Here is a 14,619-nt window from a genome sequence, read left to right as displayed (position 1 = left end):
TTGCACATGCAATGCTTGGGTTTTATCCCAGCAAGCAGTTATCATCCTTTCCCCTTCTGGAGACACCACTGCTTAAGGCCTGGTGTGGGCTGACCTCATGTTTAATGAGACACCTTGTACTATCCACATTGTACTGCATATGTGAGATGAGAGAGATGCAGGAGAGATGAGACCCGAGAAGGAAGGGATTTTCTGTAAGCAAATGGGTGTTTTTCAGCCGCTACTAAATAAAGAGCCCTTTCAGCGAAGGCCCCAACCATGCCACCACCACCACCTGAGAAACACACTCCATGGGAGCCTATTTGCTCTGCGCATCTTCTGCCTCTTATTGGGCCAACACACCAAGCAAAGAAAAGAAGCGTGGACAGAGAACGAATGGTGCCAGCATGACCAGGCAGCCGTATTTCTTTGTCCTGGTGTTTCCATACTGTGAGTTCAGTCTGAGCTTTTCTCTGTAGAAGTCTCCTGGGGGATGTTTGATCTTCCCGCTTGTTTTTGTTCCATCTGTCTTTTCAGAAAGTCCCCATGGAATATTTATTCTTTCTTTGGAATCTGCTGTCTCTTTTATAAACTCTTTCTCACTTCTGCTATAAAAAACATACCCAGGACAGAATTCCTTCCAGCTTCCAATTTAATTTCATTCTTGGCCAGTTTATTCCCAGTTGTTTCCATGCTTTAACCTGAGCGGCTCTTTTCCATCCTCGGTGTGCTGCCCCACAATGTGTGAAAAGTAAGTTATTTCTTATGAGGGCACCTCACGTTTCTTTATGTTCCAGATGGGCTGTCTTAGACTTATCACAGACCACTTATAAAGCCTTTATGAGCTTCCCTTCAAAGACTTTGGCATGCATCAGGATATCAACTAGATACAAGAAGCTGGAAGAAAGGCACACACCCCACTGCAGCTGCCTTTATTAGTGGGGATTTTTCAAGCTGAAAGCCATCTCTTTGAATGGCTACAAGCTTCGTCCTGCAATAAGTATATGGATTTCTCTTCCTGTCTTTTGTCTCCACTGCTATTTTCCAACACCCATTTTCCATATCTCATAAAGAAATCCCAACTGTATCTGTATGTGGAATGGGTTGCCCAATGAGATTGTGGATGCTCCTTCCATGGAAGCATTCAAGGCCAGGCTGGATGGGGCTGTGAGCAACCTGGTCCGGACGGAGGTGACCCTGCCTATAGCAGTGGGTTGGAACTGGATGGTCTTAAAGATCCCTTCTAACCCAAAGTCACATTCAGTTGCCAGCACACCTCGAGATGTAACCCTCCATGATTTGACACCTCAGCTTTGTGTCAGCTCCTCCTCTATTCTCTGCATGGGGAAGCAGCTTCTATCAGGTGCTTCTGAAATTCTGCTCTGGGTTATTTTGTAGGTTGGGAGGCCTTTTCTGCAGCCGGGTGGTTGGGTTTTTTTGTTGGTTGGTTGTCTTTGTTTTCCTGGATGTCAAAGCCCATATAAACAAATCCACTGACAGTTCATCCTTGCAGACCTCATTGTGCCAAGAACACACATTTCTTCTGCTTTTCCACACTTTCAAGCAGGGTATCCATCTACTTTTCCTCCAGTTCAAGCTCTTCCCAGGCCATGTTAGTGCCAGTTTATGTGCTAAGAAGTTGTACAACGTCTATGCAATTCAGCTTTCTTGCTTGGTAGACCACAGCGTTCAGCTCAGCTGAAAAACCTTTGAGGATTTTTCCCCTCTCAACATAGTTTTGCATTACCTGAAAAAATAAAACCTCCCTTGTTTGCACTTCTGATGGGCACAGAAACACACTGCGAATATCCCGCATTAGCCACATTCCCAGGTTGGCCCAGTTCCCACACCAAGGAGCCTGACCTTCATTGGTCTGCGTGACCTCCCTGACCTTAGTCAGGAAATCTTTCAGTTCCCTAAAAGCAGTTGCAGAAGCAGGAATTGGCTGCATCATCTTCTGCACTATGAAGCATTGCACAGTTTGAGGAATCTAACAGAATGCAGCAGTCTCCTTTCAGCACTACATTTTTAGATGTTTTCGGGTTGAATCCATCTATTTTTACACTAGATGACTGTAAGCTTTTCACTCACCTTCTGCTGGTTTGTCCTGGCAGCAGCAGGACTGAAGATGCACGCAGTTTTGTGTTAAGAAATGAGTGTGCAGGGCAGCCTCTCATCCTCCCTCAAACCTGCTGAAGCAATTCATGCTGGAGCTGTGTGTGGGGAAAAGCCATAATAAGGAAATCATAACATGGCCATAGCAAAGGGAGATGAAAACAAGCAACCACCACATTTCTGTCCATATCAAGTTAAACTGGACTCAATAATCCTTATGGCTCCTTTCCAACTTGGAATATTCTATGAATATTCTTTCCTGAAACTCCTTAGAGTCTTTTATGCCTTTTGGGGCACAATCCAAACGCTGCTTATCTGAACTTGCCCACTTTGCTCTTTTCTTTCTGAGAACCCGATTGGGAATATGTAACACCATAAAAACACTGGGGTTTTGGGCTTCCCCCATCCCTGTCACAGAGCCTAGTGTGTGTCACCTGCAGAATAAATCAGTGCAAAGGGAGACATGCTTTATAATTAAGACTCCTTCAGGAGATTTTCTGGCTCCATTTTACAAAGTTCTGGCTCAAGCTGGAAGGAATCAGTGTTACTAGGAGGGTCTTCAGTGCCTTCACACACACACAAGTCATATGATTCTATAAGTAACTCCTGCCCTGTCTATGGGGCATCTTGTGGAGCTGCTGGGACCTTGAACATCTCCTACTTATAACCAGAGCATCTCATGATGTCTCAGGTGACATCCCAAAGGGCTAGAGCCCTCTTTCCCCCTTTGATGAAAGATGATGTAAGGCACAGTCACAGAATCACAGGGGTTGGATGGGACCTCAAGAGATCATTGAGTCCAACTCCCTGCTAAAGCAGGTTCCCTACAATAGGCCAGACAAGCAGACGTCCAGATGGGTCTTGAATATCTCCACAGAAGGAGACTCCACAACCTCTTGGGGTAACCTGTTTCAGTGCTCTGTCACTTTGATCATAAAGAAGCTCTTCTGCATTTTGTACAGAGCTTCCTATGCTCAAGTTTTAGGCTGTCATTCTTTGTCCTATCACCTCCAAGAAGAACCTGGCCTCATCCATTTGCCTCCCACCTCCCCTTAGATATTTACAAACATTTACCAGATCCCCTCTCAGTCTTCAGGCTTTTCCCCAGACTGAACAGACCCATGTTTCTCAGCCTTTCCTCCAGGCCCTCTATTATCTTTGTGGCCCCACACTGGACTCCTTCTAGGAGATCCCTGTCCTTTTTGAACAGGAAGACTGGTCCTACACCAATGACATGGGACCAAGAATAATGATTCTCACAGGGACCGAGGCCATAGTCCTGCAAGCAGGCTGTGGGAGGAAGAGAAGGAACAGGTATATTCCCCTTACCAGCCACATCACACTCTGTAACCAGCTTTCTGCAGTGTGTCAATCTCTATCACACAAGATGATGAGGTGGCAGAGTCTTCTTACAGGACTGGAGTGGGTGATGCCTTTTTCCTGGGACACCTTTACTTTGTTCTGGAACATCTTTGATCCGCAGGGGTTTTGTTGGTGACCAGAGCCTGCCTTGCTGAGCAGCACAGTGCCAGGGCCCTGCTTTTTACAAGGGGCCCCACATGGTGACCCCCCAGCAGCCAACCACAGCACAAGGTGCCAGTAGGATTACGGCACACAGCTCAGAACAGACCTAGTGATGCCATGTTGTATCAGCAGGAAAGCCACCAGAGTTGGCCAAGGCTGGGAGCTGGCTGTGCTTACAAGTGCCAGTAAGCTGTGTAGAATGGTTCTGCTTCCTGGATTCCAGCAGCACATCGCTTCTATTTACATAGTCACCAGTAACACAAGAGCCAGCATCTTCTCAAAGATGAGAAAAGGTTTGGAAGTCAAAGATGTTTTAAATTCCCTAGCATTTCATTGGGTGTACATGATTGTATTCTGCACGCAAAAGGAGGCAAGGAGGAGTGAGTAAAATTGGTGGCAAAGCACAGTCCTCAGTTTGACACTGGACTTTTTTTACCGTGTCAGAGAGGATGGCTGCACTCCCCCTGAAAATGGGTGTTTCTTTCATAACAGAAATACTTCATCTTTTTTCCTTTCAAAACCAGTGGAATGTGGACAACGAACAATTTCACATGGAGAGGCCAATTTTTCATCAGGGTTTATCCTTTTGATTTGGAAACTGGCTCATTTAAGCTGGAAAATTCTGTGAGATGTTGCAATAAAAGAGGCTCTATTTTTGCATTAGTTAAAATATGCACACGCACAAACCCCAGCAGTACAAAAGCAAGCAAACAAAGAAGCGCTCAACCCATAAGCTCCAAGCTGCTCCAAATCTCTCATTTCGAGCACAAACAGCAGAGAAACCATTGGCATCTCTGATGACACAGAAAGCTGCCACCCAACTACACCATAACATTTGCACTAGGCAGCCCATTTTGCTCTGTGAAAGTTAACTGTGGCTTCAGATGCCTAAAAGTCACCTCAGCCTGTTGCAATCTGTTGTAAACGTTGGTGTTAATAGTCATTATGTCATATACTCCCAGTGGTTTCTGGATTTGCTTTAGGACTGAAATGCTTCTGGGCAAAACCAATTCGCTACCCTCTGTTGTTGTCTTTTCCTGATTCCCTAGAAGGAGTTTCTCACTGATCTCTTCCCCTTTCTGGCCTGCTTCTGTGCATGCTGCTTTGCTTTATGCACCAGCTCCACCCCAGCTCCAGCAATCAGAATTGGGGCATCTTGTTTTCCCTGTACTGCAAAACAGAGCAGAACTTCAAATGCTGTCTGAGAGAAAAGGAGAATCCAGATCTAGGAATAGGCTTCAGGCCAGACCAGCTCAGATTTTCCATCCCATCTGTAACTGAGACACAACAGGCACAGGTTAGGGCTGGGCAGCAGCACCAGCATCAGAAGCCCCATTTCTAGCAGTTTTCATCTCCAGGTCTGTGCGTGTGTGATTCACGTTATGGCTTCCAGACCAAATACAGTAAAACTAGTTACCAGGATACATTCAGACACTGAATCAAAGTTTGAGGGAAGGGTAGGGCTCTCTGCATTCACACGAAGGCCGCATACACTCACTGGCAGATATTTATAGAGCATGATAGCATTAACTCTCATCTGCAGTCAAGACGTGGGATACATTACATGAATTCAGCGCTGCCAGTTCAACATAATTTCCTTTCAACACCATGACCAAATTGCTGCACCTCATTGCCTTGACTTTCACACCTGTGCAATGGGGATAATACTTATCCCTTTAGCAGGAGATAATGTTAAAAACATTACTGAAACTATTTGTAAAAACACTCTGGAGAAGCAGCGACTCCTTCCTGTAAAATAGCTTTATCTGCCCTGGCTGATGTTAGACAGGAGGAGCTGAAATCTAAGCCAGGACAGTGAGGGGGAAAGGAAGCATAATTTCCTGTTTGCATGGTGCACTCTGAGGAGTATAAAGCTGAGGGACACTGTGAGAAAAGGCTTTTTCAGCCAGTTCCCAGCTTTCGCCAGGCTGTGCTCATGCAATGCCACGGTCCTTAACAAAGGCATTTGCCCGATGTGAGAAGAGAATGCAATCCTTTCACATAAGATCAGTTTTCCCTAGATTCCAGAGCAGACGTGGTGCTGTGTGGTACCCTCTGGTTGCAGACCAAACCTGGGTAACAAACAGAACACAGCTGAGCACAGCAATGGAAATCCAGCCAGGCAGGAAGCTTTTCCTTCTCGATCTCTGTGCAGGTCTCCAGGTTTGGCAGGCTTCGTAAACTCAGTGGTGGGAACAGAAAAGGAAAAACCATCACGTACGATTTTTCTGTGGCTTCCAAAAGTCAAATGAATCAAAAGGTAAGACAGCAAGACATCTGTGATACAAGATTTGTTCTGTGAATGTTTAAGGCATTTAATCACCGTCCGCGTGGCTTCCAATTCTGTTTGCTAGGGCTTTATTACTTTACCTATTTTGTAAGGCAAAATCACATATATCTCAAGTGCTTTCTGGCCATGTTCCATATTCCCCTCTCCTTCATTGGTGTGTTTTCCCCTTTGTATGGCTTGAGCACCTCCGCACAGAGCTGCCCATCTGTCCACCTTTGTCTCCTTTCTGCCTTCTGATTTATTACCAGGGAAATGTCCAGGTCACACCAGCGAAGTCCCTGTTGTCTCAGTGGGGCCAGTCATGCCTCTTCTTTACATCCGCCACCCATGGTACCCTGTCAGGGTGATGTCACCCATCTCCAACCAAGACATGGTCACTATGTTGAGATAGACAGATGACCCCTGGCCCTATCACCCATGGCTCAGCTATGAGGTGAGCGTACCATTGCCATCACGGTCCCATCCGTTCACCCCCTGTGTCATTGTTTAGCCCCTTTTGCATCTCTTCACCCATGACAATGAAAAGTAGCACTGCTTAGGTTGGTGTGAGAGACCTGGGAGTCAGCACAACCTGAGCACGGAGCTCAGATGTCCCCAGCAGCCCCCAGCTCTGTGATGCGCACAGACAGGACAAGCAGAGGGCGAGTGGCCTACTGTGGGTTTGCAAATTGCTGGAAAACCTGAAAACATCCCCTGGTGCCTGGCCTTATTCAGTCCCATCTAAACTCCTTGGTGTCCTGCTGCAGGCCCAAACCCAAGTTCTTAGCTACGGCTGTTGAATTCCCATTAAACAGCTAAGTTTCCTTTAAACTCCCTCCAAAACAAGAAGCTTAAGACTTACAGCAGTGCCTCTCAGGACCTATCAGCTCTCCTTTGGCGATATAATTCTTTCTATTGAAGGGAAAATTTCACAATGCTTTGCTGCTTCCAGGCACCGTGACCAGAGACGGCGCAAGAGCTGCTCCCCCCATTTCCCCGGGGGCTCACACATCCCAGGCTATGCATTCAACCTTCAGTTTTCTGCTCTTGTTCTATCCCGTCTGCTAGAATCGATTCAGAACTGTAGGAAAAAAAACAACCATCCTGGGACAGCCTGTCCCGTGCTGCACCCACTCCTGTAAAACCCCATCCAGAGCACCGCTGGTTCTTATCAGCCATCACACCTTAAAGTATAAAAGGTGTGCCTAATATTAGCCAGGAAACGTCACGGTGAAGACCTGGACTTTCTCAACTAATCGGTATTAATAACTTCCTATGCTTGAAGACAGCCCATAGGAAATGCAGCCTGACTCATCTACCCCGTAATTAGATGAACTCCTCGAAAAAGTGCAGGTGGCTGCACCACAAAGGCACGTTTAGCCAAGGTGCAGAATATGCTGCTGACCAAAGGGCAGATAACAGCAGCAATAATTTCCTCCGCTGATATAATACAAAAAAGCAGCATTTCTGACAGGCCTGGCATCTGGCTGACGCTGAAAACAGTCCTTTTTGATCGCTCCCTCTCTAATCTCGCTCCAGGGAAATCTGCAATACGCACAAAGCCTTGATTTATGTTTTACGCTCTCACAAATTACTGGGACGTAACTACATAGAGAAATCTCACCAAATTAAAGACAAAAAAGGAGAAGATTCTCAGGCCTTTTGGCTGTTTTGGTTATACCCAGTTTGTGATCCCTACCGAAGATAGTTGTTTCCCCCATTCTCCTTTTCTGCCGAGTTCAGCCATACATCACTTTTATTCACCCGAAGGCCACAGTGTAATGCAATATGAAGCTATGAAGGGGATAAAGTTACATATTCTCCATTGATTTTCCATTGTATCCGTTATCTTTAATGTCAGAACGTGGGTTGGTGCGAGGGCCGGAAGCCTCCGCGCCTCTGTGCTGCATGAAAACCATCCTCTGGGGGCAGATAAAATCAGCTGTGAGGTGCAGAGAGGAGACAGGCAGCCCTCAGAGGAGGGAGGGAGAAGGAAGGAGAGGGATTAGGGAAGGAGCTGGGAAGCAAGCAGGGCAGGGCTGGTGCTGGAAGCAAGGGAAGAAGAGAGAGGCAAAGGAAGCATGCAGTATTGGAGGTAGGCTGATGGTTGGACTGGATGATCTAAGTGGCCTTTTCCAACCTTCATGATTTTATGGCAGATCTGCCTCAAGGCTTCTTGGCAGAGGACAAATACTTCTTGATTTCATAATGAAGAAGGGAGAAAAAATATAGTTTAGTGGTGTGTGATGCTGCTGGCACAGTGCAAATCCCCTCCAGCCCTACCATTGCTGCCTGAGAGCAAAGTGATGATCAAAGGCCACTGCCCCCCTAACACAGGGCCTTGTGGAGGACAGGCTGCAAGCTGCTGCTCAACCTGCAAGGCATTGATTTCTGGACCCTTTTCCCCCCATCCAGATGGATTTAAGGCTGAGCACAGTGCTGGGGAGCAAGGAAGAGGAGTGGGCTGGAAGGATGCAGCCACACAGAGGGTGGGCAGCTTGCGGCCCAGATGGACTCAATTGCACTGGGACGAGATGTTAACATTCACTCCCTAACAAGCTTCTCAAATCGTGTTTTTTAAGGTCGTGTGTTAACAGAAAACAACTGTTCAAATTTAGCAAGTTCCAGCGCAACTCTCACCCTCATTACACTGCAGGAGTGAGAAACACTGCTGTGATTCAGTCTCCATTCCTCTTACACAGGGTCAGAGCAGCTCGCCATGTGGGCAGCTGCTTTGCATGATCCCACCTGGGTCATCCTGGTGGGATTTGCCCCCACCTACCCAGGAGGGCTCCCCATCTATCTGCAGAGCTCCATCATCTCCACTCTACAGTCACTGCCAGTATCCCTGGAGTGTATTTTTAAGATCAAAATTCTTCTGAAGGACAAGAGACCTGCTCGTCTTCACCCGACCTTTACTGCTCTGGATACTCGTGCTGACATCTGTGACTAATTTGTGATCTATGAAACCAAGCTGTGACCAATACAGAAAATCTTGATGTGAGCCCTGCCCGGTTTACCAGCAGGCTTCCCAGCCTCATTTATGGAAGCTGCCCTGGAGCAGCCGCCTCTGGCTATCTCCATAGGTGACATTTTGGAGTGAGCATCCCACCCCAAATGTGAGAGGAACAGGCTGCCCAGGGCAGTGAGCAGAGCCCTGAGTGCCAGAGCTCAAGGAGTGATGTGACACCGCTCTCAGAAATGTGAAGTTTGGGCAGTCCTGGGTGGTTTGACTCATAGAATGCACTGGGTTGAAAAGGACCAACAATGCCCATCCAGTTCCAACCCCCTGCTGTGTGCAGGGTCACCAACCAGCAGCCCAGGCTGCCCAGAGCCACATCCAGCCTGGCCTTGAATGCCTGCAGGGATGGGGCATCCACAGCCTCCTTGGGCAACCTGTTCCAGTGCATCACCAAAGGGGTCACGACTCAATGACCCCTGTGGGTCCATCCCAACTCAGTGCATCCTGTGATGCTATGAGGGTGTACATCAGGCTCCTTTGGGGCTGCCCGGCTCCATTTGAGTGCACACTAGCATGTGCTGCACAGCGGGGCCCCGCTCCTCCTTTAAACAGCCAATTAAAGCCTACTTTGGCACTTAGCACACGACATCAGCTTGCAGCACTTAAGCTGCCTAGCACAGTGTGAATTTAATTTGATAAAGGGGCAACTAATAAAGATCTTGGAAGGCCGGTTAAAGTTCATTAAGCTTTTCCTTTCAAGGTACACTTCCCTCCCGTGCACAAGCTCACGTCTGTATTTTTAAAGCCGCGTTATATCCTGCCACCAGAAAAAGGTGCCTGTGTCACATCCCGACAGGGTACATTAAAAGTTCTACTGCCTGAGTCATCTCAGGCCTCAATTCTTTGCCCAGAAATGTACAGAAAGAGGAGAGCACATTGGGTTCGTGCGCCTTCTGCGAGGGGAGCTCAGCTCCTGTCACACTGCGCTCCATCCATCCTATTTCTTCTGAGCAGCCCGTGGTTCCAGATGGCTTTCATAAACAGATGAGGAGGCTCCTCTGAGTTCACTGGCTTAATGAAGCCCGTATGGCTGACTCATGTAATAAGTATTTAATCATGCTGATGAAAATCATTTTCAAAACTTCCCACCACACACAGTGCCATTCCCTGCACAGCCATGGAGCTGATAACACAGCAGCACAGCCAAGGAGCCTCCGGTCACCAGTGCTTGCCCAGGTGCCATGACTTTCATTACAGAGCTATAAACGTGCCCAGGCATCTGTGCATCACCACTCTTTGCAAACAAATCACCCACAGAAGTGCCACGAAAAGGAGTTTTTCAAGCTCCGCATTCCCTGGGCGGCTGTTTCAGAGGTCACTCATGGGTTAACACTTTGGTGTTTATATTTTCTCACTGGTTTCAGTGTGTGCTCTCAAATGCCCGTGCTTCGAAAACTGGCTGAGTTAATGTGGTCTCCAATTGCAAACAGAAGAATGCCACTATACCTTGCAGATACTGAGTCACCTCTAGTGGAGATCCTTCCTCTTCCCTGCAGAAGTCCTTCTCGATGCCATGAAGAATGTGGACCTTTGTCATTTCCAGAGCACAGATCTAAATGAATGCATCTAAGTCCATCACGTGGCAACTATGGTGCTGTTGTCACCCAGATCATCCTGCATAGGCTGGAAGGGGACACAAGTGTTAGGGGGACACTGACTCATCTGGGCTGGATGTGGCTCTGGGCAGCCTGATCTGGTGGCTGGTGACCCTGCCCATGGCAGGGGGTTGAAACTGTATGATCATAGTGGTCCTTTTCAATCCAGGCCATTCTATGATTCTATGAAGACTTGAATTTCTTGGTGAAAAGGCTCCAGAACCATGAACTCCAAGGGCTGGATTCACGTCCTCTTGTTTGTGCTTACCTTTACAAGAGGCTCATTGCTGCTCAGTAGGCCAGCACACCTCTGAGAGCTCTGCAAAACAGAAGAAGATGAATGATGAATAATAACATGCTATCACAGCATGCCCAGGAACTGCTCCATTCCTCGTGAAATTGCCCTTAATGCAGAGTAAGTGCTTCTATCCATAGCTGTTCTTTGGTTGTTCGTGTTCAAAACTTCAAGACTGGAAAGTCTTCTGATTAACTTCATCGTATTCCTGTAGCACCCAGGCATATGCAGCTGCAAATAACTGAGGCATTATGGTCTTACAGGCTTGATAATGAGATCCAGAGTTTGCTTTGCACAAGAGCTTCATCTTCTCATGCATGAGCTTATGAAGTTTGGAGCTGCAGGATCAAACTCTGCAAGTAATGGCCTTCTGCACCTCCTCTTGCTTCGCACTTCAGAGCACCCAATAAAGATGTTGCTGTGATTTTTCAAAACACCTTAAACAGAAAAACAGTGGAGAGGTCTCTATTTCCACATTTATGACTTCATAGCTAAACGATACCAAAAAGGGAGCTTAATGCCCATAAATCCTTCAGGGCCACCTGATTCATGGTTCAGCCCAAGTGCCCAAGTCCCCAAGAGTCAGGAGGACAACTCTTTAAAACACCGTTTGCTGCTATCACTGGAAACTTTAACCCACTGGTTTCACACTCTGAAGGTTTAAGCTGCAAATGGCAGCTTAGGATTTATGTGCTCCTCTGAACAAAATACGTCAGGGTGGGAAATCTTGACCTGACAGATCTGAGACACGCCTGCCGTAAATAACCAATTGATCGGCTGACTAGCAAAGCCATTAGCAGGCGTGAGGTGCCTGCTGAGGTTCAGACACCACATAAAATGCTGGAGGTGCCAGCAAAATGGACACAGCAATTGGCCACGTAGTCATCTGCTTACAAGCCGCCCATGAGGGCTCGTGAAAAATGGGGTAGCTTTCATCTCATCCTCTTGACATCACGGCTCTGGTGCTGGGATCCAGACTGTCACGGGTAAATGGGGAAGAAAAGAGAGAGAAAATGAAAGCCTCATTCTTGAGCTGTAAATCATCTGTGGGAGTAGAACTACTTCGAATTAAGTTGGAGAACCTGCCTTGACAGTTGCAGGCAATGAGTCTTTTCTGCTGTAAATCATCCCAGCTGCCAAATGGCACCGGTGAGCCTGAGCTAATGGGGCTTTCCACCCCATGAAAAGCGGCAGCAGCAGTCATAGGAGGAGGGAATCTGACATCCCTGATCATAGGCTGTAAGATGAAATGACCAGGGGTTATGTTTTACTGCCTGAGAACGGACTTGCCAAGCTCTAGTCCTTCCATTTCAACACCACCAAGGTACATATCTGCATGCAGAATCCATTCCAACAAACTCTCCAGCAGTGCCAGCTGCAGGACAGTGAGCATTGCTAGAGCAAGGATCTCACCCTAAGCTCCAAGTCTGTCCGCAGAACTCACAGCATTCTTCACCGATGCATTCAAAACATCAAGGGTTGGCTTTGCTGGCGACTGGTGTCCTTATGCTGGTTTGGCAGGAAGCTTCAGGGATCTTAGTTGCATGAAGGCAGATATTGGATCTGCACTTCTGGAAGAAGGGAACAGGCAGTGCTTGCTCCGTTCCCTGTGAGTTTGGTTAGTCCTGCCTTTCCAATGCTTTAGGCACCACAACATTCACAGCAAGGCGTTCTGCATTGCCATGGGCCTGCTGGGAAAGGCCTTCCTCTTGCTTGCTTCGAGTTCACTCTTGGGCAATGCCTTTAGGCATCTCCTAGTTGTGCTTCTATGACATGACAGAGTGAATAATGACCCCGCATTCACTTCTCAGCCCAGCTCCCATCCTTGGTAGCTTCTTTCCAAGAAGCGTCTTTCTCTCTTTGAACTGCCCAGGTTTTGGAAACCTAACACTGCATTCTGCACAAACATTTTGCTGCAGGAGAGACAGTTCTTGGTTTTGGAAGTGACATTTTAGTGCACCCAGAGCAAATGTTTATAAATACATACCTGCACACAGACACAGCGCTTGTCAAATCACATTCAAAGGATACCTAGGTTCTTTCGTGTATTACATACGCGGGGTGAAAATAACCAGCTATATTTAACTCAGATCCAAGCTTAGACCAAATTATTGTAAAGGTCAATTAAAGAACAGAAAATCTCACTAGCAAAGAGGTAAAAAAGCTCCCCTTCGTCTGCCATTCCACGAGCTTCAACAGAACCAAATCACAGAACAAAAATTTGCAATTAAGTAGGATCTTATATAAAACTTGGTGACAACTCCAAGTTTCTGTACCTGCCAAGGCCTGAATGCAGATGACTGGATTTGGCCTACAGCAGTTGATGGAAACTCCATCACTCACTGCGCTGATGTAGTTGTTTGGAAACCAATGGCTCTTGGCAGAAAAAACACATTTCAGCTTCTGTTGAATGACTGCACACATGATGAGCAGAAGATAGGCCAGTAGCCGGCTTTCAGATCTGGATTATGTTTTGGCTGGGACTTAAAGTTCAGGTCTGGGGCCAAACGAAGGCTAGAATTTAACCTGAAACATAATCCTGAAATCACATGGACTCCTCTCCTCAGGTATTGGACCCAGAAGAACCCGAGGATATTTTCTCCCTTGCAACCACTAGCCCGCTCGTTTGGCAGGCGCTGCGGTGCTTGCTGCATTCCTGTTCTTTGGCCCGATATGAGTCAGTTCTGGAAAACTCTTATTTGACCACAACTGGAAAAGAAAAAAAAAAACTTCCAAAGAAAAAGAAAAAAAACCATAAAAATACACAAAAATCCCAAGCCCAAACCCACAAATCAAATTTGCCAGGCTGGTTGGAACCACAAAGCCTAGATTTCCACACCAGCAGCCTGCACGAGTCCAGCAGCCCCCACAAGGGCCAGCAGCAGCCGGGGGGCTCACGGGGCTGGGACCCCCCTGCAGACACCCTGTTGGAGCCAGGGGATGATGGGCAGCCCACAGCCAGCCAAATCCCCCAAGAAACACCGGGGTTTGTTCTCTGACCGCCTCAAAAAGCTATTTCCAGATCTTAACTCAACACCTTCCTTCAACCTCAGAGCACCTCCCCAAGTAAACACAACCACCTCCCAGGTTCGGGCCGTATGCAGGAATGATATTTAGCGCAGGTCACAGCTTCAAATGCCATTAAAAATATCTGGAAGGGCAGGCAGGGTTGGGCTCTGCCATCAGCGGTGCGGTGAGGACACCTCGGAGAGTCTGCTGAGGTTGGGTGGGTGATGAGCACCAGAACATTTGTGCAATCAGCAGAAACAAACCCCCAGCTCCGCTCCGCGCTGTTTCTCACCATGTCCTGCACACTGGGAACCCATTAGAAAGGCAGGGATGGAAATCTTGGGAAGCGAATCGAAGTGAAGAAAAGCCCTTGGTGTAATTTTACAGCGTGTGAAAGACTTAAAGCAAGAAACACAACCAGATGCCACAAGGAAACTACTTCCAATTAGTTCTGCTTTGTGTTATACCTACTGATGAAAAATAAAAACAAATTTATTCTGTCAACAGCTCTATCTATAGCATAATCCTTAAATGAACTCATCCGTCAAACCGGTCTCCTCTGGCAAAACACATTACAATCCCTGTTTCTCAGCTGTGGGAATCAATCATCTGTTTCCCAAACCCATTGGTCAACATCTCAGGAACCCAATATATTTTTATTGCGCTGAACGAGCCAGTCGCGGGGCACCAACTTCACCACACCACCAAAGCACGGCATGCCCAACTATGAGCAAGCTCCATGATTTCTACTAAATCAACTACTAAAAGCGTAATGCAGCCCCAGCAGTTTCTTGCAGACGTATCAGCTCAG

The sequence above is a fragment of the Excalfactoria chinensis genome, chromosome 5 (assembly GCF_039878825.1).
Source record: "Excalfactoria chinensis isolate bCotChi1 chromosome 5, bCotChi1.hap2, whole genome shotgun sequence".
Lineage (NCBI taxonomy): Eukaryota > Metazoa > Chordata > Aves > Galliformes > Phasianidae > Excalfactoria > Excalfactoria chinensis.
The sequence above is the reverse complement of the archived record's forward strand: the minus strand, read 5'-3'. Positions refer to the sequence as shown.